The sequence below is a fragment of the Heteronotia binoei genome, chromosome 2 (assembly GCF_032191835.1).
Source record: "Heteronotia binoei isolate CCM8104 ecotype False Entrance Well chromosome 2, APGP_CSIRO_Hbin_v1, whole genome shotgun sequence".
NCBI classification, from domain to species: Eukaryota; Metazoa; Chordata; class Lepidosauria; order Squamata; family Gekkonidae; genus Heteronotia; species Heteronotia binoei.
In genome coordinates, this window is record NC_083224.1 from 83,897,661 (window position 1) to 83,922,141 (window position 24,481).

General features: G+C 48.6%; 1 pseudogene; it reads right to left on the reverse strand.

The window, feature by feature from the left end:
- Window positions 1–20,155, reverse strand: part of LOC132567321 (meiosis-specific coiled-coil domain-containing protein MEIOC-like) — a 64,378-nt pseudogene extending 44,223 nt beyond the window's left edge.
- Between the last annotated feature and the right edge of the window lie 4,326 nt (window positions 20,156–24,481).

Consider the following 24,481-nt stretch of genomic DNA (forward strand, 5'->3'; position numbering starts at 1 on the left):
CATACTCTGTGATTATGTTTCTGTTTCTTTATTCCTCCAAATTAGTCTCCTTTGACAAATTCATTGGGTCCCATGATTGGGATCTTGAGCAAGGTCTTGTAATGTATCCACATTATTCTAACCTACTTGTTATCTCTGTGTTCACAGCAGATGATTTCTTCCTTTGGACAAAGAAGGGGAAACTATTTTGAGTTTGGCTTTCCTTGTCCTGGAAAATTTTCATGCTACTCTTTCATCATGTTCATAAGTCTAAAGAACAGTACTTGCCCCACTGGATGCTCACCCATGAATAGATCCAGTGTCAGAGACGAGACTAGGCTGCAACTCTTTCATGCCAGCAGAGTAGGACTGGAAGCAAGCTGCAACTCTTCCTCTTGGAGGAATTCACTCATGAGCAAGGGCAGCAACCTCTTTTGTTTCAGCAGCAGGTTGAAACCCTTAGGCCAGGGTGTCAAACATGCAGCCTGGGGGCCAAATCAGGCCCCCAGAGGGCTCCTGTCAAGTTCCAAGCAAATGGCTGTCATCTGCTTCCTTCTCTCTCTCTTGCTTCCTTCTATATTACCGCTTGCTTTGCCAGGCTTGTTCAATCGCACAGGAGCTACAGAGCAAAGCTTCTATTTTCTCCATTGGCCTAGGCTCCTTCCTTAGGGAGGAGGGGGGAAGGGACAGCTTGCTTTGTCAGGCTCTCTTAATTTCACAGCAGAACTACTGAGCCAAGCCTCTCTGCCTTCTGTTGGCTGAGGTTCCTCCCCTTCCTGGTCCCCTGGGGAAGGAAGGTAAGAGCCAGAGCTTCCTTTGCCCCCAGTTCTCTGGATCACACAGGGAGATACAAAGAAAGCACTCCTAAGACCAACAAGTGGTAATGTATTAATCATGTTTTATTTTTAAGGGGGGGGGGGGTTGAAAAAAATCTTTAATTGTGTTTGTCTGTGTCCTTTATAAAGTTTATATCTCTGCTACCTGGCATTACATTTTATGCCGCACATGGCCTGGCCCAACAAGGTTTCATTTATGTCATATCTGGCCCTCATAACGAATGAGTTCAACACCCCTGCTTAGCCAATTGAGCATTTAGGAGGAGAAAGCCTCCAGCCTACTACTGCCCATAATGACACTTCTCGTTTGGGAAATCTGCTTGCATTCAATGTTCCTGACATTGTCTCTATCTAAATTTCATAAGAAACCTTGTGGGGGAATTGTATACCACTTTAATGGGTACCCACATCCTTTAAAAAAACAACAAAGACATTATGTGACCTGAAAAGTGAAGCCTGAATAAAGGACATGACCAAAAAGATGTGTGTACTCCTACTGGTTTCCACAAGCCATATCCTGTAGGGAGTAGCTAGAATTAATACACCATTAGTCTCCAGAAGTTACTATCCTAGGGCTGCAATCTCCTATGTTGGGCCTGGAGATCTCCTGGAATCAAAACTGATCTACAGACATCAGTTCCCTGGAGAAAACAGCTGGTTTGGAGGGGGGATTCTATGTCATATAGCCCCCTGAGTCTGTTCCGTCTCTAAACCCAGCCTTGCCAAGGCTCCAGTGCCAGATTTCCAAGAATTTCCCAACTCTGAGTTGGCAAACCTATATTATCTCCAGTATACAGACTGCTATACACCTGCTATTAGAACATGTTGTAGCCAAGTATCCTAATCTGGGCTTGAACACAACAGGAACAAAATGAAGTGTTTAAACTGTTTTTGGGGTAAAATGTAAAGGAAGTTGTAATGTACTGAGTGATGAGACATGTTGAAGGCAACATACTTTATTGGCGAGTACATCACAAGGGGAGGACACGCGGGTCCCGATTATATACATCCCCCGGAACAACCCTCCGTCTGGCCAGGTCCAATCCTGGCCAGTTAAACTTCCCGCCACAGATCCTGATTGGCGGAGCGTATTAGCGAGCTACATCTAGGGACCCGTGGGCTTCCACTGGTCGCCTCTGTAGTGTTCGCTGTGTTGTAACATTAGACTGAAATGCAAGACATAACACTCCTCCCCCCCTAGTTCAGGACACAAAGTCATTCAAGCAGGCTGGCGCCCTGCGTTCCCTGGTCGACCTCCTTGGAGTTATTTGGGGAGTTGGAGCGGCCACCATGGCTGGCAGGGCGGCTGATTCCTCGAGTTGGGGTTACGCCGGAAGAGGACTGTCCGCCGCTTGTTGCTCTTCCGGAATCCCCCCTCTGGGGGGGGGTCGCTCTCACCGCTGTGGTGCTCTTCCGCCCGTATAGTTGGTGCGGCTGGCATGGGCTGGGTAGCTTCCGGGGGTGTTGCTGTCAGTTCTCCCCCGCACCCCCTCCCCCGATTTCTGTTGGTTCCTCCGGCAAAGTGCGGCGGCGCAGCTGGTCGATATGCCTCCTTAGGATCTGGCCCCCCTCTGACGAGACCTCATAGGAGCGGGACCCGGTCACCCACAGCACCCGGGCGGCTAACCACTCTGGGCCGCTTGCAAAGTTCTTAGTGTACACCGGATCCCCAGGAAAGAACGCCCTAGTGGCTTCCCTGGTTTCGGGGGAACTGCGTAGGCCCGTGGCCCGGTCCGGATGCAACCTGTCTAGCCTCATGATCAACTTCCTCCCCATTAGTAACTCGGCAGGGCTTAACCCTGTGACGGGGTTGGGGGTGATTCTGTTATCGAATTGAAAGGCTACCAGGTGGTGGTCCCAATCTCCCTGTACAATGTGCCCCAGGGCCTCTTTAGTGGTGCACACCATGTGCTCTGCTTGGCCGTTGGTGGCCGGATGGAAGGGGATGGACTGAATGTGCTGTATGATGTATCTATTCAAGAACTCCCGGAATTCCTGGGAGGTGAAAGCGGTCCCATTGTCCGTGACGAGGGTATCGGGAATCCCATGCGTGCAAAAGACCCTACGCAAGGCTCTGACCGCTGCTGCAGTGGAGGTTGAAGCTATGGGAATAACTTCCAACCACTTGGTGTATGCATCTACAAGAATAAAGAATATTTGGCCCTGGTATGGCCCCGCAAAGTCTAGGTGTAACCGGAACCATGGCCTCCCAGCAGTGGACAGGGGCACTGGGTGGATCAGGCCAGGACTCTTGGCAGGGTCGGCACCTTTGAACCCACCCTTCAATCTCTTCGTCCATTCCCAGCCACCATACATAGCTGCGTGCCAGGACCTTCATCCGCACTATTCCTGGATGTGTTTCGTGTAGGGCTTCCAGCACTTGTTTCCGCAATGGGGGGGGGGGACCACCACTCTGCTTCCCCAGAGAAGGCACCCCTTGTGCATGGATAGTTCTTCTCTGCATGATGCGAATGCCCTGAATTCTGTGTTTTGTTTGCCCGCAGACCATCCCCTTCCCACCCAGTCTAAAACATGGGCGAGGATGCGGTCTCTGCCTTAGCTACCTCGGCGGTGTGGAGGAGCCTCTCCGGTAGAGTCTCTATAAGCATCACATGGTAGGCTGAGTCTGGGTCTGGGTCTATAGAGGGCAGCGGCAGGTGGCTGAGGGCGTCAGCATGTCCCGTAGCTTTGCCCAGGCGGTGGACCAGGGCATATGTGTATGAATTGAGGAACTGGTTCCACTGCAGGACGCGCTGGGACAGAATTTGCGGTGTCTGGCGCGAGGAGGCCCAGTAGCGGCTTATGGTCTAAGGCGATCATGAAATGCCTACCGTACAGGTAGTCATTGAATTTATGCACACCCGCCACTATTGCCAAGGCCTCCTTGTCTATCTGGGCGTAATTGCGCTCGGTGGGGGTCAGGGTCCTCGAATAATAGGCCACGGGAGCCTCTTCCCCTCCGGGAGTTGGTGCCCCAGGACGGCGCCCACCCCGTACGGGGAAGCATCGCAAGCCAGAATCACTGGTAAGGATTCGTCAAAATGGTGGAGCACCTCGTTGGAAACTAGTAGGTCCTTGACTGCCTGAAAAGCGGCGGCCTGCTTCTTTCCCCAGACCCACGGGGCATTTTTATCTAGGAGCCTATGAAGGGGTTCTGCGATGGCCACTTTGTGGGGTAAAAATGAATGATAGAAATTTAATAATCCCAAGAAACTTTGTAACTCTGTCTTGCACGTGGGGGCTGGGGCATGGACAATAGCCCTGGTCTTGTCAGCCGTCAGGTGGATGCCCACGGCGTCTACTGCAAACCCCAAGAACTCTACCCTCGACACCCCGAGGGAACACTTCTCCAGCTTTACTTTAAGTCCCGCCACCTGGAAACGGCAGAGTACCTCACGCAGACGGCTGCTGAACTCCTCAGCGTTCGGGGCGGCGATCAAAACGTCGTTGAAAACTGGCTGCACCCCGGGGATCTTTTTGAGAAGAGAATCCATTATGCTCTGAAAAATCCCTGGAGCCACACTAACCCCAAATTGCAACCGCCGCACCCGAAAAGCTCCTCTGTGGGTCACAATGGTCTGGGCTTCTGCTGCCTCGGCGTCCACCGGGAGTTGCTGGTACGCCTGGGCCAAGTCCAGTTTCCCAAAAACCTTAGAGCCCGCTAGTGCTGCCAGCACATGGCTGACTACCGGAACGGGGTATGGATTGTCCTGAAGTGCCTTATTTATTGTGCACTTATAGTCAGCGCAGATGCACACATCTCCATTAGGTTTCACTGGAGTGACTATGGGTGTTTCCCAGGCAGTGTAGGAAACTGGTTCTAGCACTCCCTGGGCCGTGAGGCGGTCTAGCTCCACTTCTATTTTTGGCTTAAGAGCGAATGGAACTCGCCTGGCCTTCAGCCTTATTGGTCTCACGTGGGGATCGAGGGGTAAGGTGATGGGAGGCCCTTTGTAGCACCCCAGGGACCCATCAAACACTTTCAGAAATTTCCGGCACACGTGCTCGAAATTTTGCATTCGCAGCTGCTGCACCCCCACTATCTGAATAACAAGTGGTCAAAACCAGGCCAGCCCCAGTAATGTGGTGAACTGGTGTTTGTCCATGAGTATGTCCAGTTTGCCCCTAAAGTTCTTAAACTCTACCCTAACAGTGGCCCAACCCAAAATCTGTACGGGGTTTTTTTGGAAGTCTCACAGTACGAAATCAGCCGGTCGCAGCCTGGGCCGGCCACGGGGACAAAGTTTTCTTAGAGACTCCTCTGAAATTATGGAGATGGAGGAGCCTGAGTCCAGCTCCATTAGGCATGGAGCGCCCTCAATTCGGACCGACATCCTGACCTTATCGGGGGTGTTGGGGGGCAAGTTCATTACCTGCAAGCTAGTTGATGCGGTCAAGTAGCCATCGGTTGAGTCATGGGGGTGGACTGGCATCTGCGGGTGGCCTTGGCCCGGCAAGCCCGCGCTATGTGGCCCACTCTACCACAGTTCCTGCAGTCTACGTTGCGATAGGGGCAGTCCCGTCGCTCGTGTGGATCCCCACAGCTGGCACACTTGGTGTTGGCTTGTCTCTCAGTCACTCATGGCCAATTGGTTGCTCTTGGCCCCATTCCTGGTTGGCGACGAAGCTGGTGTGCCTCCTCCTCCTCTGGGTTGCCCGGTGCCATCTCCTCTTGGTGGACGGCTTCTGCTCGTGGGTTGTGGAAAGCTTTGGTGGCTCTCTCGAATGCGATGGCTTCGTTGAAGGCAAGTTGGAAGGTGAGCTCCTCCTTTGCGAAGAGCTTTTGCTGCAGTCTTTCGTCTCGGAGACCCCAGACGAATTGATCCCTCAGGGCTTCATCCAGCTTGTCGAAGCTGCAGTTCCCCGCAAGCTGGCGGAGGGCGGCCAGGTAGACTGTGGCCATCTCTCCCGCCCCTTGATCCCTCTTGTGTAAGAGAAATCAGCGGGCGATGATGGATGGCTGGGGCAAGAAGTGCCCGGTCAGGAGTCTGACTATCTCCTCGTACGTTTTCTCCGTGATCTTTGCGGGGGCCGAGAGACCCTTTGCGATCTCGAATATGGCCTCCTCGCAGACACTCAGGAGCACATCTCTCTTACAGCTGTTGTCCGTGATCATGTTCACTCATAGGTAGCAGTCGACCCGCTCCGTGTAGGTCTCCCACCTATTGGGGTTTGTGGGGTCGAACTCTGTAAGGTGGCCCATCGTCACATTTGGGTTAGCCATGGCGGCGGGCGCTTCAGTCTCCCTAGACTGCGTGCCTTCCTCGTCTCCGGCCAGGTCTGCGAAGTTCTGCTTGGGGAGTTACCTGGCTAGAATCCCATCCTCGTCGCCACTGTAATGTACTGAGTGACGAGACGTGTTGAAGGCAACATACTTTATTGGCAAGTACATCACAAGGGGAGGACATGCGGGTCGGGTCCCGATTATATACATCCCCTGGAACAACCCTCTGTCTTGCCAGGTCCAATCCTGGCCAGTTAAACTTCCCGCCACAGATCCTGATTGGCGGAGCGTACTAGCGAGCTACATCCAGGGACCCCTGGGCTTCCACTGGTCGCCTCTGTAGTGTTCGCTGTGTTGTAACATTAGACTGAAATGCAAGACATAACAGAAGTACCTTGAGATTTCTGTAATTTAAAATATAAATATAAACTATCAAAGCAAAATTGTCTTGAAAATTATTTTTGGGACTAGTGTAAAGCAGGGGAATCTACTGTTAGCAGCTTGTTTGGGACTGACTGGCCTTGAGCAAGCCACTGTCTCCTGGCCTAACTATGGGGATGCATGTTGCAGGGATAAAGATGGTTGCCATTGTACCATGTGACCTTCTGCATGCCAGGTGTTCCACTCAGATGGTCTACCACTCAGCCAAAGTCCTTCTTCAAGATCAGAATAAAACTGACCAGCAAAGATGGATTTTTAGATAATCAAAATGAATTAACTGCAGTATTCCCAAACAAGTTCTTACAGGGAAACTTTCTAGCCTATATTCCAGACCCATCATTTGCATGAATAAAATGTTTCATACCTCACAGTAGGGCTACAATAGTCTGGCAGGCTCTCAAAGCAGCACTTATGCTGATGTGCAATAAAACCTTTTGCTACAGTTCCCCTTCAGGCATGAAGGGAAAGTAAACAATTCCCTTGGGATTAATTAAATTGCAGTGGAACTGAAATTTTTTTAAACCTTGAAAATGCAACATGCCTCTGACCCTTATTGTAACAGCCATTTGCCCTATGTACTTTTCACACATGGATTCTTTTGCCTCTCTTCTTAGGTCAGACATGTTTGCAGAAGAGATGTGCTTTCATTGCAAAGATGAGATTGCTCGAGATACTTTGTTAGGTTCAGCCAGTGGCCACTATTGCTGTACTGTCTTGTTCTATTGGAGTGTTTAGCATGAGGACATACGTTGCTGCGCAGTCATAAGAACATAAGAGAAGCCATGTTAGATCAGGCCAATGGCCCATCCAGTCCAACACTCTGTGTCACACAGTGGCAAAATACACACACACACACACACACACACACACACACACACACTGTGGCTAATAGCCACTGATGGACCTCTGCTCCATATTTTTATCTAAACTCCTCTTGAAGGTGGCTATGCTTGTGGCCACTACCACCTCCTGTGGCAGTGAATTCCACATGTTAATCACCCTTTGGGTGAAGAAGTACTTCATTTAATCGTTTTAACCTGCCTGCTCAGCAATTTCATCGAATGCCCATGAGTTCTTGTATTGTGAGAAAGGGAGAAAAGGACTTCTTTCTCTACTTTCTCCATCCCATGCATTATCTTGTAAACCTCTATCATGTCACCCCGCAGTCAATGTTTCTTTAAGCTGTGAGCTTGTGAGCCACCCTGAGCCACTTGTTGGGAAGGGCAGGATATAAATCATTAAATAAATAAATAAATAAATAAATAAATAAATAACGAGTCCCAAACGTTTCAACCTTTCTTCATAGGGAAAGTGTTCCAGCCCTTTAATCATTCTAGTTGCCCTTTTCTGGACTTTCTCCATTGCTATAATATCCTTTTTGAGGTGCGGCGACCAGAACTGCACACAGAACTCCAAATGAGACCGCACCATCGATTTATACAGGGGCGTTATGATACTGGCTGATTTGTTTTCAATTCCCTTCCTAATAATTCCCAGCATGGCATTGGCTTTTTTTATTGCAAACACACACTGTCTTGACATTTTCAGTGAGTTATCTACCACGACCCCAAGATCTCTCTCTTGGTCAGTCTCTGCCAGTTCACACCCCATCAACTTGTATTTGTAGCTGGGATTCTTGGCCCCAATGTGCATTACTTTGCACTTGGCCACATTGAACCACATCTGCCACGTTGACTCCCACTCACCCAGCCTCAACAGATCCCTTTGGAGTTCCTCACAATCCTCTCTGGTTCTCACCACCCTGAACAATTTAGTGTCATCCGCAAACTTGGCCACTTCACTGCTCACTCCCAACTCTAAATCATTTATGAACAAGTTAAAGAGCAGGGGACCTAGTACCAAGCCCTGCGGCACCCCACTGCTTACCGTCCTCCACTGCGAAGACTGCCCATTTTTACTCACTCTCTGCTTCCTATTAATTAGCCAGTTTTTGATCCACAGTCATCTAATGAAGAAGAAGAAGATATTGGATTTATATCCCGCCCTCCACTCCGAAGAGTCTCAGAGCGGCTCACAATCTCCTTTACCTTCCTCCCCCACAACAGTCACCCTGTGAGGTGGGTGGGGCTGGAGAGGGCTCTCACAGCAGCTGCCCTTTCAAGGACAACCTCTGCCAGAGCTATGGCTGACCCAAGGCCATGCTAGCAGGTGCAAGTGGAGGAGTGGGGAATCAAACCCGGTTCTCCCAGATAAGAGTCCGCACACTTAACCACTACACCAAACCGGCTCTCCACAGCAGAGGGGAGAGGACAGTACCTTTCTTGCTCACAATGGCATCCAAATTTGATTGTTTTAATTTCCATTTCCTGTTCAGATTCCAGAGAAGCTGGCAGTGCCATAGGATGTGAACAGTTAAACATGAGCTCCCATTAACACAAACTGAATTGATTCATCTACCTAACTGCTGCTGAATACTGCCAAAAGACGATTTTACAGGTGTTTCCTGGTTTAACAAATAATTCAAATTCAAAACCCAGGTATAGAAAATGTTAAGTGCTCTGAATATTTAATGAGAAATCGCCTTCTACTTGAATGACAGGAGATCTTTGAAGGAGTTGGGCATTTTAGAAGAGTATCAGATGATGTGTTGACAGTTTTCAGATATTTAAACAATATTTTAAAAAGATAATCTTGCTAACAATGAATTAAAATACAGGACGGAATATGGAACGCTAAGAAAAATAATGATAACAGTGAAAAGTTCAGCAATAAAGCGAACTGATGTGGGTGGTTTTTGCATTCCTTAGTAGTTTTTAAAGAAAAGCTGGATTACAATTTGTCACAGGCAGTTTGTAAATTTGATAGTATGGCAGGATGCTGGATTAAATCATCCATACGAATAACTCTGTGCAAGACAGTGGCCAACAAAGGTTAGCAACCTCTCATATTGTTGGGGGTTTTTTCCAGCTTCTCTGAAATCTGAACAGGAAATGAAATTAAAACAATCAAATTTGGATGCCATTGTGAGCAAGAAAGGTATTGTTCTCTCCCCACTGCTGTTCATTAGATGACTGCCCAGTAACATAGTGTATGTCCTCATGCTAAACACTCCAATAGAACAAGATAGTACAGCAACCGTGGCCATTATAATGTCCCAGTTAGTGTCTTAGCTCCTACGGAGATGGAATCACAGGTATCAACTTGACAGCATCCCTGGCTACCATTCCCTTGTTTCCAGATTAGTTTATGTTAGCTACCTCAGGAAACCTTTCAACAGCAATTTACGTAGGCAGCCAGGAAAACGGTGTTTATTTTATGCAATAGATTTTCTCCATCATACCGTATCATAAGTTTCCACATTTAGAGACACACCTACATTTCTATTCATAAACTATGATAAAGTTAGTTTGTTAGATTGCCAGTAAAGGAGCTGAGAATTACACCCGCAAGCAGTGATGCTGTGAGGATTACACTCGCAAGCAGTGATGCTTTGGTAATAAGTACGTGTCTCAAGCCCTTCAATGAATAAAGAATCTTTTGTTGTTCTAATAAAATTTAATGCTTTAAAAATACTTGTCTGTTTTTTACAACATTTAATGAGTCAACTAATTAATTCACTTTTGACCAGACAAATGTCCTGTCCAAGCTCTGCCACATCATTATTTTACTAAACAGCCACAGCCAAGTGTTTGCACAGACAACTCGCTTGCTTAACTGAAACTTTCTTATCTTTATTAGGAAAAAAAATGCTTTTGTGTGCATGAAGATAAGTTGCAGGGCTAAAACTTAAAGTCTAATTATGGACTTCTCATTAAAAGAAAGGCAGCATCTTCTCAAACTATTGGACTGGGAAGTCATCAGGTATATATTGAACCTAATTTGTTTCTTTGAAATAGTCACATCCCATACATTAAATTAAAAAAAAACATTTCCAAGGCAGATAAGTATGAAGAGTGATACAAAAGGAATGCTGCAAGGAACACAAGCATTCCAGAACCAGGTCTGTATTTCTGTCTTAGGCTAACTGTGCAAAAAGGCATAGAGAACTACAGTTACTAAGACAGAGGATATGATATGGATATGCAAACTGTCAAAAGTTGTAGTTGCGAATGAATGAATAATATTTATTTGTATTTAGCCATAGGCCATTACAAACCAAGGATAAAATCAATATAACATAATTGTATAAAATAGTTGTGAAAAATGAACTATCAAAATATATTGGATATAACTTTTGCATTAAATTAATCAAGAAGTTGCCCTGAGAGTATATTGTCTCTCACAATGTGTACTTTAAGCAACTGGATATTTTCAGCTTGGCTGTTCAGTTTCAGAATTACTTTCTGAATGGATTATGGAAACAAAAAGTCAACAAACAGGTTCTTGTAAGTATGTAAAGATGTTTTTAGTGAACTCTTAAAGGGCCTCATATCTGGATTTTCATCCTCCTATATATATTGTTAAATAGTGAGCCAGCCAGCTTTCAAATAACAAGAACACTTTATTAACACAAACAGACACAAGAACAATGGACAACAAGGAACTCTATACAGTTTGAGCAGGCTAAACCACGCCCCATAGACAGGCACCCACCAATCCTGTTCTCCTCTTCAGGATCCTTCATTTGCATTTCCTGGTCAAATGACCTACATCCCAATTGGCCAATTCCAAGAGAATGGCCAATTAGAACATAGGCATCAGGATCCTGGTTCACAACAGGGGCCTGCCTTAAGCTCAGACTGTAACGTACTGAGACAGGAGACGTTGGTAGGGCAACATGCTTTAGTGGAGGCACGTTACAAGAGAGCGAACACGCGGGCCGGGTCCCGCTTATGTACAACTCCGGGTACCTCCCTCCAGACAGGCCAGCCCAATCCTGGCCTGTTGAACTTCCCGCCACAGCTGGTGATTGGCTGGGAGTTCGCGCCCTGCGCTGAGCAGCCCGGGGACAGCCCGGTCGCTCCGCGCAGGGTCGCGCTGGCTGGTTTTATGTTATTGTGTTATTGCGTTGTATCGTTAGCTGGATACACTACACCCCTCCCCCCCTAGTTGCTGTACATAGTCTCTTAGGTAGGCGGGAGGTCGGCGCTCCCGGGTGGATCGTCTAGGAGCTGCCTATGGTGTCAGCGCTGCTTCGGCCGTGGGAGTCTCTCTGGGGGCCGAGGCTGCTGTGGGTTGCTGGTCGATCTCTGTGGGTCGCTCGACCTCTGCTGGTCCGGGGAGTTTGCTGGCGGGCAGGGTCGGTGCTGGCGCTGTGGCCTCTGGCAGGCCCCTAGCCGGCTCTCCCCCTGGTACTTCCTCCTCCACGTCGACCGGCCCTTCCAGTAGTGTGCGGCGGCGCAGCTGGTCGATGTGCCGCCGAAGAGTCTGGCCCCCCTCTGTGGATACCTCGTAATGACGGGTCCCAATTACCTGCCTCACCCGACCCGCCACCCACATGGGTCCCTGGGCGTAGTTTCGTGCGAACACGGGGTCCCCTGCGAAGAACCCTCGGGCTGCCTCCCGGACCTCCGGGGACCCTCGGATGTCCGAGGCTCAGTCGGGGTGTAGCCTGTCGAGCCTCGTGATGAGTTTGCGCCCCATGAGAAGTTCTGCCGGGCTCACCCCCATGACCGGGTTGGGGGTTACCCGGTTGTCGAACAGGAAGGCGGCTAGTCTGTGGTCCCAGTCACCCTGCACTATCCGGCCCAGGGCTTCCTTGGTCGTTCGGACCATTCGCTCCGCCTGTCCGTTGGTGGCCGGGTGGAACGGGGCAGACCTTATGTGTCTAATCAGGTACCTCTGCAGGAATGCCTGAAAGTCCCCAGAGGTGAAAGCCGCCCCGTTGTCTGTGACTATAGTGTCCGGAATACCATGGGTGCTAAGGGCCCGGTGCAGTGCCCGTATTGCGGCTGCTGATGAAGTGGACGCTACTGGAATGACCTCCAGCCATTTGGTATAGGCGTCCACCATGATCAGAAAGATCTGTCCCTGGAAGGGCCCCGCAAAGTCTAAGTGGAGCCTGGACCAGGGTTTCCTAGTGGTTTCCCACCGTGTGACAGGGGCGCTTGGTGGCTTGGGGCGTGACTCCTGACATGCGCTGCACCTCCGCACCCAGTTCTCGATCTCCTCATCCATCCCCAGCCACCAGACGTAGCTCCTGGCTAGAGCCTTCATCCTGACTATGCCGGGGTGGGTCTCGTGGAGTGACTCCAGAACTCGCTTCTGCAGCGGGGGGGGGGGGGGAACCACCACGCTGCTTCCCCATAAGATGCACCCTTTGTGGGCTGCTAGCTCCTCTCTCCTCATTTTGTAGGGCTTAAACTCTTCCCCCATGTTCCCTTCTGGCCACCCCCTCACCACCCAGTCGAGAACCCTTGCCAGTGTTTTGTTCCTCCCTGTAGCCTTTGCGATCTCTGCGGCGTGGAGGGGCTGTTCCGGGAGGGATTCGACCAACATGACCAGGTGTGCGGGGGCTGGGTCAGGTTCTGTGACGGGTAGAGGCAAATGGCTGAGCGCGTCCGCGTGGCCCATTGCCTTGCCGGCCCGGTGGACCAGTGTGTACGTGTATGAGTTGAGGAATTAGTTCCACCTCAACACGCGCTGTGAGAGTATTTGGGGGGTTTGGCGGTCTGGGGCCAACAGACCTAAGAGTGGCTTATGGTCCATAGCTATTGTGAACCTCCGCCCATACAGATAATCATGGAACTTGCGGACCCCCGCCATGATTGCCAGAGCCTCCTTGTCTATCTGCGCGTAATTGCGCTCGACCGTGCGGGAGTTGGTGCCCCAGGACTGCTCCCAACCCATAAGGCGACGCATCGCAAGCCAGGATGACGGGGAGGCCCTCGTCAAAATGGTGGAGCACCGCATTGGACACCAGGACGTCCTTGACCGCCTGAAACGCAGCGGCTTGTTGTTTGCCCCAAACCCAAGGGGCTTTTTTGTCCAGCAACCGGTGTAGGGGTTCTGCTAGGGCTGCCTTGTGGGGGAGGAATGAATGGTAAAAATTAAGCACCCCCAAGAAGCTTTGTAGCTCCGCTTTGCAGGTGGGGGCCGGGGCTTGCACGATGGCTCGGGTCTTTTCCTCCGTTGGGTGGATTCCCGCTGCGTCTACGGCGAAACCCAGGAACTCCACCCGTGGTACCCCCAGCAAGCATTTCTCCCTCTTGACCTTGAGACCCGCTGCCTGGAATCGGCGGAGCACCTCTCTTAGGCGGTTGCCGAATTCTTCGGAGTCCGGGGCGGCGATTAAAACGTCATCGAAGAATGGTTGGACTCCGGGGATCCCTTTAAGGAGAGCGTCCATTATACTTTGGAAAATCCCCGGAGCAATGCTAACCCCAAACTGTAGCCTCCGCACTCGGAAGGCCCCCCTGTGTGTCACAATAGTTTGGGCCTCCGCCGTCTTAGTATCTACTGGGAGCTGTTGGTAGGCCTGTGCCAGGTCCAGCTTCCCGAAGATCTTAGACCCCGCTAGGGTAGCCAAGACGTGGCTCATCACCGGCACTGGGTAGGGGTTGTCCTGCAGTGCCTTATTTATTGTGCACTTGTAGTCGGCACAGATCCGCACCTCCCCGTTTGGCTTAATCGGGGTTACGATGGGCGTCTCCCAGGTGGCGTAATCCGCCGGCTCCAGGACCCCTTGGGCAGTGAGGCGGTCTAGTTTGACCTCTATTTTTGGTTTCAAGGCGAACGGGACCCGCCTCGCCTTGAGCCGGATCGGCCTGACCGTCGGGTCTAGTGGTAGGGAGATGGCCAGCCCTTTGTAGCTCCCCAGGGAGCCGTCGAACACGTCTGGGAACTCATGGCATATCTCCCCGAACCCCCGGGGTGTTAGGGTTTGCCCCACCCCCTCCAAGCGGATCCCCAAGGGCTTGAACCACGCCAGTCCTAGCAGGGTGATAAGCTGGCGCTTTACCACCAGGATGTCCAGCAGGCCGTAGAAGGACCCCTGCTCGACTTGCACCCGGGCCCACCCCACGATTTGCACCGGGTTCTTCTGAAAGTCCCGGAGTATGAAGTCCGCCGGCCTTAATTGAAGCCGCTGGCGGGGGCACAGTTTCCTCAGGGTCTCCTCTGCTATAATGGAAATGGAGGAACCTGAGTCCACCTCCATTTGACAGGGGTTCCCTTCGATGAGGACCGCCATTTTGATCTTGTCGGGGGTGGCGAGGGGCAAGTTCAGTACCTATAGGGTTGTGGAGGCTGTGGAGTGGAACTCCGCCGACTCGTGGTGCATGGTCGGCCTCCGGCGGTTGGGCTTGGCTCGGCAAGCCCTTGCAATGTGGCTGGTCTTTCCGCAGCTCCGGCAGTCCCAGGTCCGGTACTGGCAGTCCCTTCTGTCGTGGGGGTCGCCGCAGCTGGCGCACTTGGGGGCCGGTGGTCTCTCCGCCGCTGGGGATCGTTCGGCTGCTCGGGGTCGTTGTGGCGCGCGGTTGGTTGCCCCTGCCGGGCGGCGCAGCTGGAATGCTTCTCCCTCTTCCGGACGGTCGGGGTCCAGCTCCTCGTGGTGGACCGCGTCGGCCCTCGCCTTGGGGAAGGTCCTCGCGGTTCTCTCGAACGCCACGGCTTCGCTGAAGGCGCTCTGGAGGGTGAGGTCGTCCTTCGCGAAGAGCCGCTGCTGGAGCCTTTCGTCGCGAAGGCCCCAGGTGAACCGATCGGCCAGGGTCTCCTCCAGGTGGGGGAAGTTGCAGCTGCCTGCGATCTGGCGTAGGGCTGCCAGGTAATCGGCGGACGATTCTCCCGTGGCTTGGTCCCTCCTGTGGAAGAGGAACTGGCGGACCACCCGCGAAGGTTGGGGCAAGAAATGGCCCATGAGGAGCCTGACGACCTCCTCGTAGGACTTCTCCGTGAGTCGGGCGGGGGCCGAGAGACCTTTAGCTCCAGACAGGCCAGCCCAATCCTGGCCTGTTGAACTTCCCGCCACAGCTGGTGATTGGCTGGGAGTTCGCGCCCTGCGCTGAGCAGCCCGGGGACAGCCCGGTCGCTCCGTGCAGGGTCGCGCTGGCTGGTTTTATGTTATTTTGTTATTGCGTTGTTTCGTTATCTGGATACACTACACAGACAATACAAACCATACAGAATTCAATACATAACACCCCCCCCCCAAGTTAGGACTGTACCCAGCTGCAAACATAGTCCTCTAGGTAATGGGGGGCGAGCCCTCACTTGCTGGGCTGGGAGCACCGTGGCTGTGCAGCCAGCTCCATATCAGGCTTGGGGGTTACCTCACTGGGAGGAGCGGAGTCCGCAGTTGGTAATGGGCTCTGAACCACAATGGCCTTGGAGGTGCAGGAGCTGCCAGCAATGGAGCCACAGCATCCTTGGTAATAGGCCCACAGCAAGAACCTGTGTCTGAGCAGACCCCACTCTGAAGCCCTAATTCCTATGCCCTCCTCAAACTCCACCACAGAATCTCTAGGAATTTCCCACCAACCTGAAAAGGAACCACTATAGGCCTCTGGGTGAGTGCCCCCCCTATTGTCTTCCAACCCACCCACCCAAGTGAAGGCATTGACTCCCCCCTCCACCTCAAGGGTAGCTTATCTGTGCCATCTGGATAGCAGTTGTGATTCTGAGTGATCTCCAGTCCTCACATGGAGATTTGGCAACCAGAGTGAGACTCCCAGATAGAGGTGGCAAGCAAAGAAGCTAAGCCTCCATATATACTGTCTAGATACTACTAATAAGAATTTCTTAATCAAGTACAGACAATAGAAATAGAAAAATCTTAAATACCTATTATTAAATCGCAATATCCATTCATACAAAAATATCTGTGGAACAGTACATTTTAAAGAGAAAACAATAGTAAATCCTCATGCAGTTCACAGTTCAACAGGTAAGTCCAGTTTCTTTTCTTTCTGGGTTGACTGTTCACTTCTCCCACTTTGTGTAGATATTAAGACGGACTTCAGGATGCAGAAAAATATGCTCTGGTCTGAAAGAAGATTCTTCAATGTGCAATAATTTCCAATATTCTCTGTACAGGCTGTGCAAGCTAAATTAGCCTCCCAGGACATTTAGACTTCGCTTTCACCCAAAAGGGCTTTATCTGAGCTTTAATACATGTCAATACACTTCCAGCCAATTCATTGTTTCAACTTTTACACTTCCTATCAAGGTTTCAATTCTGAACTGAACTGGTATATCTTGAACACATTTTCTATTCCATAGTTCCTTCCTTGAAGCTTTAAGGGCAGCTCACTCAGCTGGATTCAAATACCAAGATTAATAAGGCTTTAAAAATATGTTTTACTAACCCCCACACCCTGCAATAGTGGACTCACAGGATGCTTAATGGGAGAAGGAAAATTGGGGACATATGAGAAGTCAGTTTGTCCAGGCAGAATAGACAAGGTGAGCCAAGTCTCCAGATAGTATAATCTTTCTGTACCTACACTAGCTTTATAGAAAGTGATTCTAGTCCCTGGGTGCCAAAATTTGACTAGCTCCAGATCTCCCCATTCCATCCCACACCCTCCTTTCCTATTGCTGGCTCCTTAAAGAGGAAAAAAGAAAGTAGGGGAGCAGGGCTAGATTGGGCAACTGAAATTTCCCTGAAAATAATTTCCACAGTGGCCCAATCCATGCTCCTGATCCTTAGTAAATCAAAGAGTACAGAACTGACTAGATGTTTTGGGAGCAATCCTAACCAGTATTCTTAGAAGTAAGTCCAATTTTATTCAATGGAGCTCATCCCGTTTTTTGTTGTATTTGTATAGGAGCTTTTTAAAATTTAACATACTGTATCATATTAATTGATAATTAATATTTAATTAATCACAAGGTAACATAGCATGCATTTAATTGGAATTGCAAGTGCTTTCATTCCTTCCTAACAAACTATTTTTCCAAGTGTGTAACAATATCTCAGACTGTTATTATACTATTATTGGAGGAACAGCTTGTCCTTTGCCTCCAGCACCCAGAAGCCACATCTCTCGCACACCTTTTGCCACGCGTATAAAGCATGACTGGGTTTATAAAGCACTTCTCAAAATGCAAAAAGAAAAAAGCCACCCACAGTGACAAAGAAGGTAATTTAGGAAAAATTATTCGTTTCTGATAAGATAACATTGATACATTTCAAACGGAAGCATAACCCCCTTAAGTCATTGATAGCATGGGAATGTACATGAAGTTCTTGTGCCAATGCCTGTGAAATGTTAATGTGTAGGCTTCCTTTAATTTTACTAGTAAAACAGTGTTTTGATTGTGCACTTATCTCTCTTGTGGATTTCCATTGGAAAGAAACTAGTGAAGAAAATGGGGACCTTTCCCCTCTGGATCAACCAAATGAAGAGGGAGTTTTTTCTGTAAGAATCTTGGACTGCTAAGTGGCACTTTAATGTTCTAAAACAAATAGTGCTTGCAATTTCCTCTTTGATAACTAAACTGCACCTATTCAGTACTAGTACACTGGCATTTCAATGAAATCCATAGCTTTACACCATTTGTAAACTAGAGATGCTCTGCTGTTTTTCCATAAGATAAGAAGGAAGATTTTGTTTGGTCTTACTAAAAATCTCTTCTTAGGAGAGGCCTGTTTTTACTTTACCTTGCCAGTCCTATTTCATCATTGTACAGAGGGTGTAGAATACGACAATTAATAGTATTGCATACTAGATCAGATCAGTTGTCTATGTAGAATGGCACTTTCAGGAATTTCTTCTAAACAAAACTCTTAGGATTTTCAGTAGAGAGTTGCATGGCCTAGAACTGCACAGTTGTTGTGACACTACATGGCAACTGAATGATGGGGAGGCATCCAAATGTTCTAGCGCTATTCTGCTGGGTAGTTAGTGATTTATCACTAATGTGCTGAAATTAACCATTCTTTTTTTAAAAAGTGACAACAGCGGATGGAGGAAGGGGAAAGGAAGAGGGATAGATATGAAGGATATGAGGGAGAGTGTGGATTGATGGTTGGCATCGATGGATTGGAGAAAAAAATAATTGGAGTATTATGCATGAGGAGAAAAAGCCACTTCGAACTGGCTTGGGAAAAAGAAGTACTGCAGTAAAAACGCTCAGGGATCGTTAGGCCAGGTTAATAGCTGGCCTAACGATCCCTGATGGGCCTCCTTCCTGAATCCAGGTGGCTATTGTTTTAGGGTCAAGCTCAGTCAAGTCTCTGCTGGCCCTAAGGCCTAACTCCAGTTCCAATACATAACACTCCTCCCCACAAAGTTTCCCAACATCTAACAAACGTAGTTTCTAAGATGTGCTGGTTTCCGTCGCTCCCTGTTGGACTGACGAAGCCCCTCAGGTGTGGCCGAGGAGTTTGGTTCCCTTGTCTGGGCTGCTGGTGCCAGGCTGCTGGAAGGCTGCGGCAGTGGAGCAGTTGATGGGTCCCTGATGTCGGAGGTGCCCGGTGGAGGTTCCTCAAATTTCTAGTGGTCTGGCTGGGCACTGACTCCTGCTGGCTCCTGCAGTGGTTCCAACTGGGGTTATTCTACGGTGTCTGATGTAGCGTCTGGCTCGGCAGGGAGCATGCAGCGGCAGAATTGATCCACGTGACTTGGCCCCCATCAGTTGAGACCTCGTATGAAACTGGGCCCATGACTCAGATGACTCAGGCGGGTATCCATGCTGGGCCACTGCTGAAGTTCCAGGCATATATGGAGCCTCCCAGAAAAATCCTCGGGGCGCCTCCTGGCAATCTGGTGACAGCCGAGGCTTGGGGGCTCTATCTGGGTGGAGACAGTCCAGTCTGGTCATCAGGCGGCGGCCCATGAGAAGCTCTGCTAGGCTACGACCTGGGGTAACACTAGGGGTCACTCGATGGCCGAAAAGGAACGCAGCTAATTGGTGGTCCCAGTCCCCGTGAATTAATCTCCAGAGAGACTCTTTTGTGGTGTGCACTATCCGTTCCGCCTGTCCGTTGGTGGCCGGGTGGAACGGGGCAGAGTGGATGTGCCTGATGGTGTAGTGACCCAGAAACTCTTGGAACTCCTCTGAAGTGAAGGCCGTTCCGTTGTCTGTGACCACCATGTCTGAGATGCTGTGTGTGTAGAAAATCCTATGGAGCGCTCGGATTGCTACTCGGGAGGAGGTGGAAGTGACTGGGACTACCTCCAACCACTTGGTTATGAGTCTACCAAAATAAAGAATATTTGTCCCTGGAAGGGGCCCGCAAAGTCCAAGTGCAACCAGGACTCCCAGTGTTGCACAGGGGCATGGGGTGGTTCTGGCCAGGTTTCCTGGCAGGCCTGGCATCGCTTGACCCAGGCCTCAATCTCACTGTCCATCCCTGGCCACCATACATAGCTCCGGGCGAGCGCTTTCATTTTAACAATGCCCGGGTGAGTCTCGTGCAGGGCTTTCAAAACTTGTTGGCACAAGGCAAAGGGAACCACCACCCGGCTGCCCCAGAGTAAGCATCCTTTGTGGGAAGAGAGTTCATCCCAGCATGAGGAAAAGGCTGTAAATTCAGGGCCTGTCTGGCTGGTAGGCCACCCCTCCCCACCCAGTCGAGGACACGGGATAAGATGCGGTTCTTACCCAAGTGGCAGGTGATGTCAGCAGCTTGCAATGGTTGGTTGAGGAGATTCTTGATGAGTAGGATCTGGTGGGCCGGCACTGGGTCCGGGTCTTGGGCAGGTAACGGCAGGTGACTGAGGGTGTCGGCATGCCCCATTGCTTTTCCTGGCCTGTGCTGCAGGGAGTATTGGTAGCCTGTGAGAAAAATAGACCAGCGCAGGATCCGGGGTGAAAAACCTATTACCATCATCCCATTACACACAACTATAGGTTAATAGCTGGTCTAACGATCCCTGATGGGCCTCCTTCCTGAATCCAGGTGGCTATTGTTTTAGGGTCTCAAGCTCAGCCTTAGGGTCTCTGCTGGCCCTAAGGCCAACTCCAGTTCCAATACATAACAGCTCATGAGAAATAAAATATGCTTGTTTCATATAAAGCGGCTGAAAAATATTGTTTAGTTTATAGCAGGAGTTTCAGACTCATTTGTCATGAGGGCCAGATCTGACATAAATGGGACCTTATTGGGCCGGACCATGTTGAGCTGGGACATGTGTGTGCCTATTTAAGATTAAGTAGAAGAGATATAAAGTTTATTAAGGACACAGACAAACACAATTAAAGATTTTTTTTAAAAAAAACACACTTAAAACATTAGCACTCAGTCTTAAAAGTGTTTTCTTTGTATTTCTCCCATGTGATACAGGGAACTGGGCAAAGGAAGCTCTGGCTCTTTCCCTCCCTCCCCGGGGGACCAGAATGGGGAGGAGCCTCAACCAATAGAAGGAAGAGAGGCTTGGCTCAGGAGCTCTGCTGTGAGATTGAGAAAGCCTGGCAAAGCAAGCTATTCCTCCCCCCTTCCTCCCCAAGGGAGGAGCCTCAGCCAATGGAGAAAATAGAGGCTTTGCTCTGTAGCTCCTGTGTGATTGAGCAAGCCTGGCAAAGCAAGCTGTGATGCAGAAGGAAGCCAGAGAGAGGGAGAAGAAAGCAGATGACAGCCAGTTACTCGGAGGCCTGATAGAAGCCCTCTGGGAGCCTGATTCAGCCCCCGGGCCGCATGTTTGACACCCTTGGTTTATAGGAACAAACCTTTCAGTTTTTGGTTTCTCAGGCAAGTATTTAATTACTGTTGCATTGCTCCTTCCTAATTCTTTAATTGCAATTCTGAAATGCCTGCTTATTTAGTTTTAGCATATTTAGAAAACATATGTTTCAAGTTAACAATACATTTAAATTTCAGTTTAACAATTTTCAAGCAAAAATAAAATCAGGGTACAACATTAGTGAGACCAATAACTAATAAAACCAAATGGGCACATTAATTATAAATACCTATCTGACTAACATGTCTTTAAAACCTACTTACAAGGGCCCAAATCTGCAGTGGTAATTTTTGAATTACTTTCAAGGGCAAGACTTATGACAGTAATCATGAAACTGAGACTATGAAATGATCAGGGAATGTACCACAGAGTCCAGAATCTTGCCAACAGGATAGAGTTAGGGGTAAAATGCTGGTTAGCAGGAGGGCTTGAGCATGTGTGGCGCAGAGTGTTAAAGCTGCAGTACTGCAGTCCTAAGCTCTGCTCATGACCTGAGTTCGATCCCTGGTGGAAGCTGGGTTTTCAGGTAGCTGGCTCGAGGTTGGCTCAGCCTTCCATCCTTCCTTATCCTTCGGTAAAATGAGTACCCAGCTTGCTGGGGGGAAAGTGTAGATGACTGGGAAAGGCAATGGCAAACCACCCTGTAAAAAGTCTGCCATGAAAATGTTGTGAAAGCAATGTCACCCCAGAGTTGAAACGACTGGTGCTTGCACAGGGGACCTTTCCTTTCCTTGAGCATGTGTGTATTTTCCTCTTTCTGAGGCAAGGAGGCTTTGGCATAAAAGAATTAGTGCCATTTTACTGGATACACTGATGATGAGTTGGAAACTCCTTTTTTGGTGGAGTGGAAAGGCAGGATTACAAGTCCTGAATAGTGGAAATTTTTGTTTGATCAAGGGAGTATCATCATCATCATCTGGTTTCCCCCGTTCATAACAGACATGATTTGAATGCAGTAGCATAACACTGAATGAACAAAGTAGAAAACACAACATCTTAACCTTGTACAAGCAAGACTTGTTGTGACATTTGATTGCTGTCATTTTTGTAGAGCACTATTTAGGCCTAGTTTTATTCAGAACTATCTTGTTCATTTTGAGCTTCACCACTTTTGGGAATCACTGCATATAAAATGGAGATCTCTGTCTCCCCCTCCCCTCCTCTGTGTGTGTGTGTACAATTTTATATAAAATGTATACATAAAATTTACTTGTAAGAGTGTATATAAAATTTTGAAGTCAAACCAAAGTGAAGCAATTTAGAGTCCTATTATTTTCAGTGGAAAATTAAGCACATATTTAATACTGTCATCCTAAAGCAAAGCTGATTTCAATGGACTTAACAGGGTGTAACACTGCTTAGGATGCTGCACACTTTCCCTCTGAAACCAACGGACTTAGTAGAAAAGAAGAGTTCAGTATTGTTAAGTATATAAACAAAATTTGTGGCAGGGTATGAGTTTTCATGAGTCGCTGCTCAGTTCTCTTCAAATACAGCTATTCTGCCCATTTATTCTTTGTTGTAGGGACCAGCCTGTTTCTCCAATGTAAAGGGTGGAAAGGCATTGCTGACTTGTGATGACATAAATCACATCAGAGAATGAGCAGGAGTAGGAACCTGAGATGGTATGGCTGATGTTGCTGGATCCACTGATGGTGTTGCTAGGATCCATTTGAGAGCAAAGTTGGCATCTTGGTTTGTTGTAGGCCTTGGTACCAGATACCATGTTACTGTTATGTAGTTTATCATTGCGGGTGAGAAGTTGTTTTAGGTTAGCAGGCTGGTTGTAAGCAAGAAAAGGTCAGCTTCCTAGTGCCTGTATGAGGGAAGTGTCACTTTCCAGCATTAGTTGTAGGGTGTAAATAATGCATTGAGTTGTAAGCTGTAGGTGTTCTGTTGGTCATTCTCTTTGGGCTTGTCTTGTAGTAAGCTGTCCCTGGGTATCATTCTGACCTTTCCAATTATCTTCCTCACCATATCAGGAACATACTGCAGTTGCAAAAATGCCTACTGTAGGTCCTTCAAGTGAATATCTCTGTATGATTATAGTCCAGGGGTGGCCAACGGTAGCTCTCCAGAAGTTTTTTGCCTACAACTCCCATCAGCCCCAGCCAGCATGGCCAATGGCTGGGGCTGATGGGAGTTGTAGGCAAAAAACAACTGGAGAGCTACCGTTGGCCATCCCTGCTATAGTCTGTGACTATAGCATAGGGCTTGGCTATAGACAATGGATTATTTGCTGTGGTTGGGGTGGTAAGTTGGAGAAATGTAGATCTGTTTGCTGATCTGTCAGTTTCTGGTATAATATGGTACTTACGTGTCTCTCATGTATTTGTACTGTGGTGTCCAGGAAGTTTATTTCTTGTGTTAAGTAATTCATAGTTCGATTGATGGTGGGATGGTGGGGTGAAAGTTGTTGAAAGCCTAATGAAATCTTTTGAGGGCTTCTTTGCCATGGGTCTAGACAATGAAAATGTCATTGAATCTCAAGTTAAGGAGAAGTGTCAAATAGGTAGGAGTTTTGAAAATGCTGTTCTAGATTGACCATGAAAATGTTGGCATACTGTGGATTCATGTGGGTGCCATAGCTGTGCCACTGATTTGGAAGTATAAGTTCTCACCAAACCCAAAGTGGTTGTGGGTGAGAACAAACTTGCAGAGTTCACTGGCAAGATCTGCTGTGTTGTCAAGGATGATGCTTCTATAACAGCATTTTCTGAGCTCCTATCCGCTGGCATCTCCCTTTTGATGACATTTTCATTGTCTGGACACTGTCTATCTGTTAGGGGAATTAGGAGTGCATGAGCCTTTCCTGTAATTCCCATTTCCACCAGGTTCAATGAGGAGGGAGAGAAATTGCCAGGGATCCCAATTGCAAGCAAGTGAGAGACAGTTGTCCAAAGAATCTCTTATTTACTGAACTTCAAAACCATAATGCAGAAACTCTCAAACATATAACATTCAAGTATGCAGCATACAAAATTAATCAAATACCTGAAATAGAGTGCACTGTTGTTTATTAGGATATATCCTGGTTGTCTGCCAAGACCCATAAAGAGAGTGGTTGGCATACAACAATGATCAACAGAAAATCCAGAAGTTAAATACCTTTTTGCCCTCTATAGAGCTGTCAATTAGACCTGTGATGAGCATTTAACAAAATCCAGCCCTCCATATATAGCAAGTATGAACTTTGCCTGTAATTAATGGAATGGGCAAGAAGCCCCAGACTATTGTGGCACTTTATGCCACCTTTTCAAGTGCTAATCTGTATATTGTCAGTGGGCCAGTGAGGCTCTAGATATGTACTACATCCAGGATACCTCAGGAGCCAGGTAATCTATGTTTAAAATTAGAAGCTAGTACTTTGGAAAATATACTGTTTTCTAGGATAGAGTGCATTAGAAAATTCACTCTTGCTTGGAAAAATACAGCACTTAACCAGATTGCAAGGCCTTGTGAGATGCTAAGCC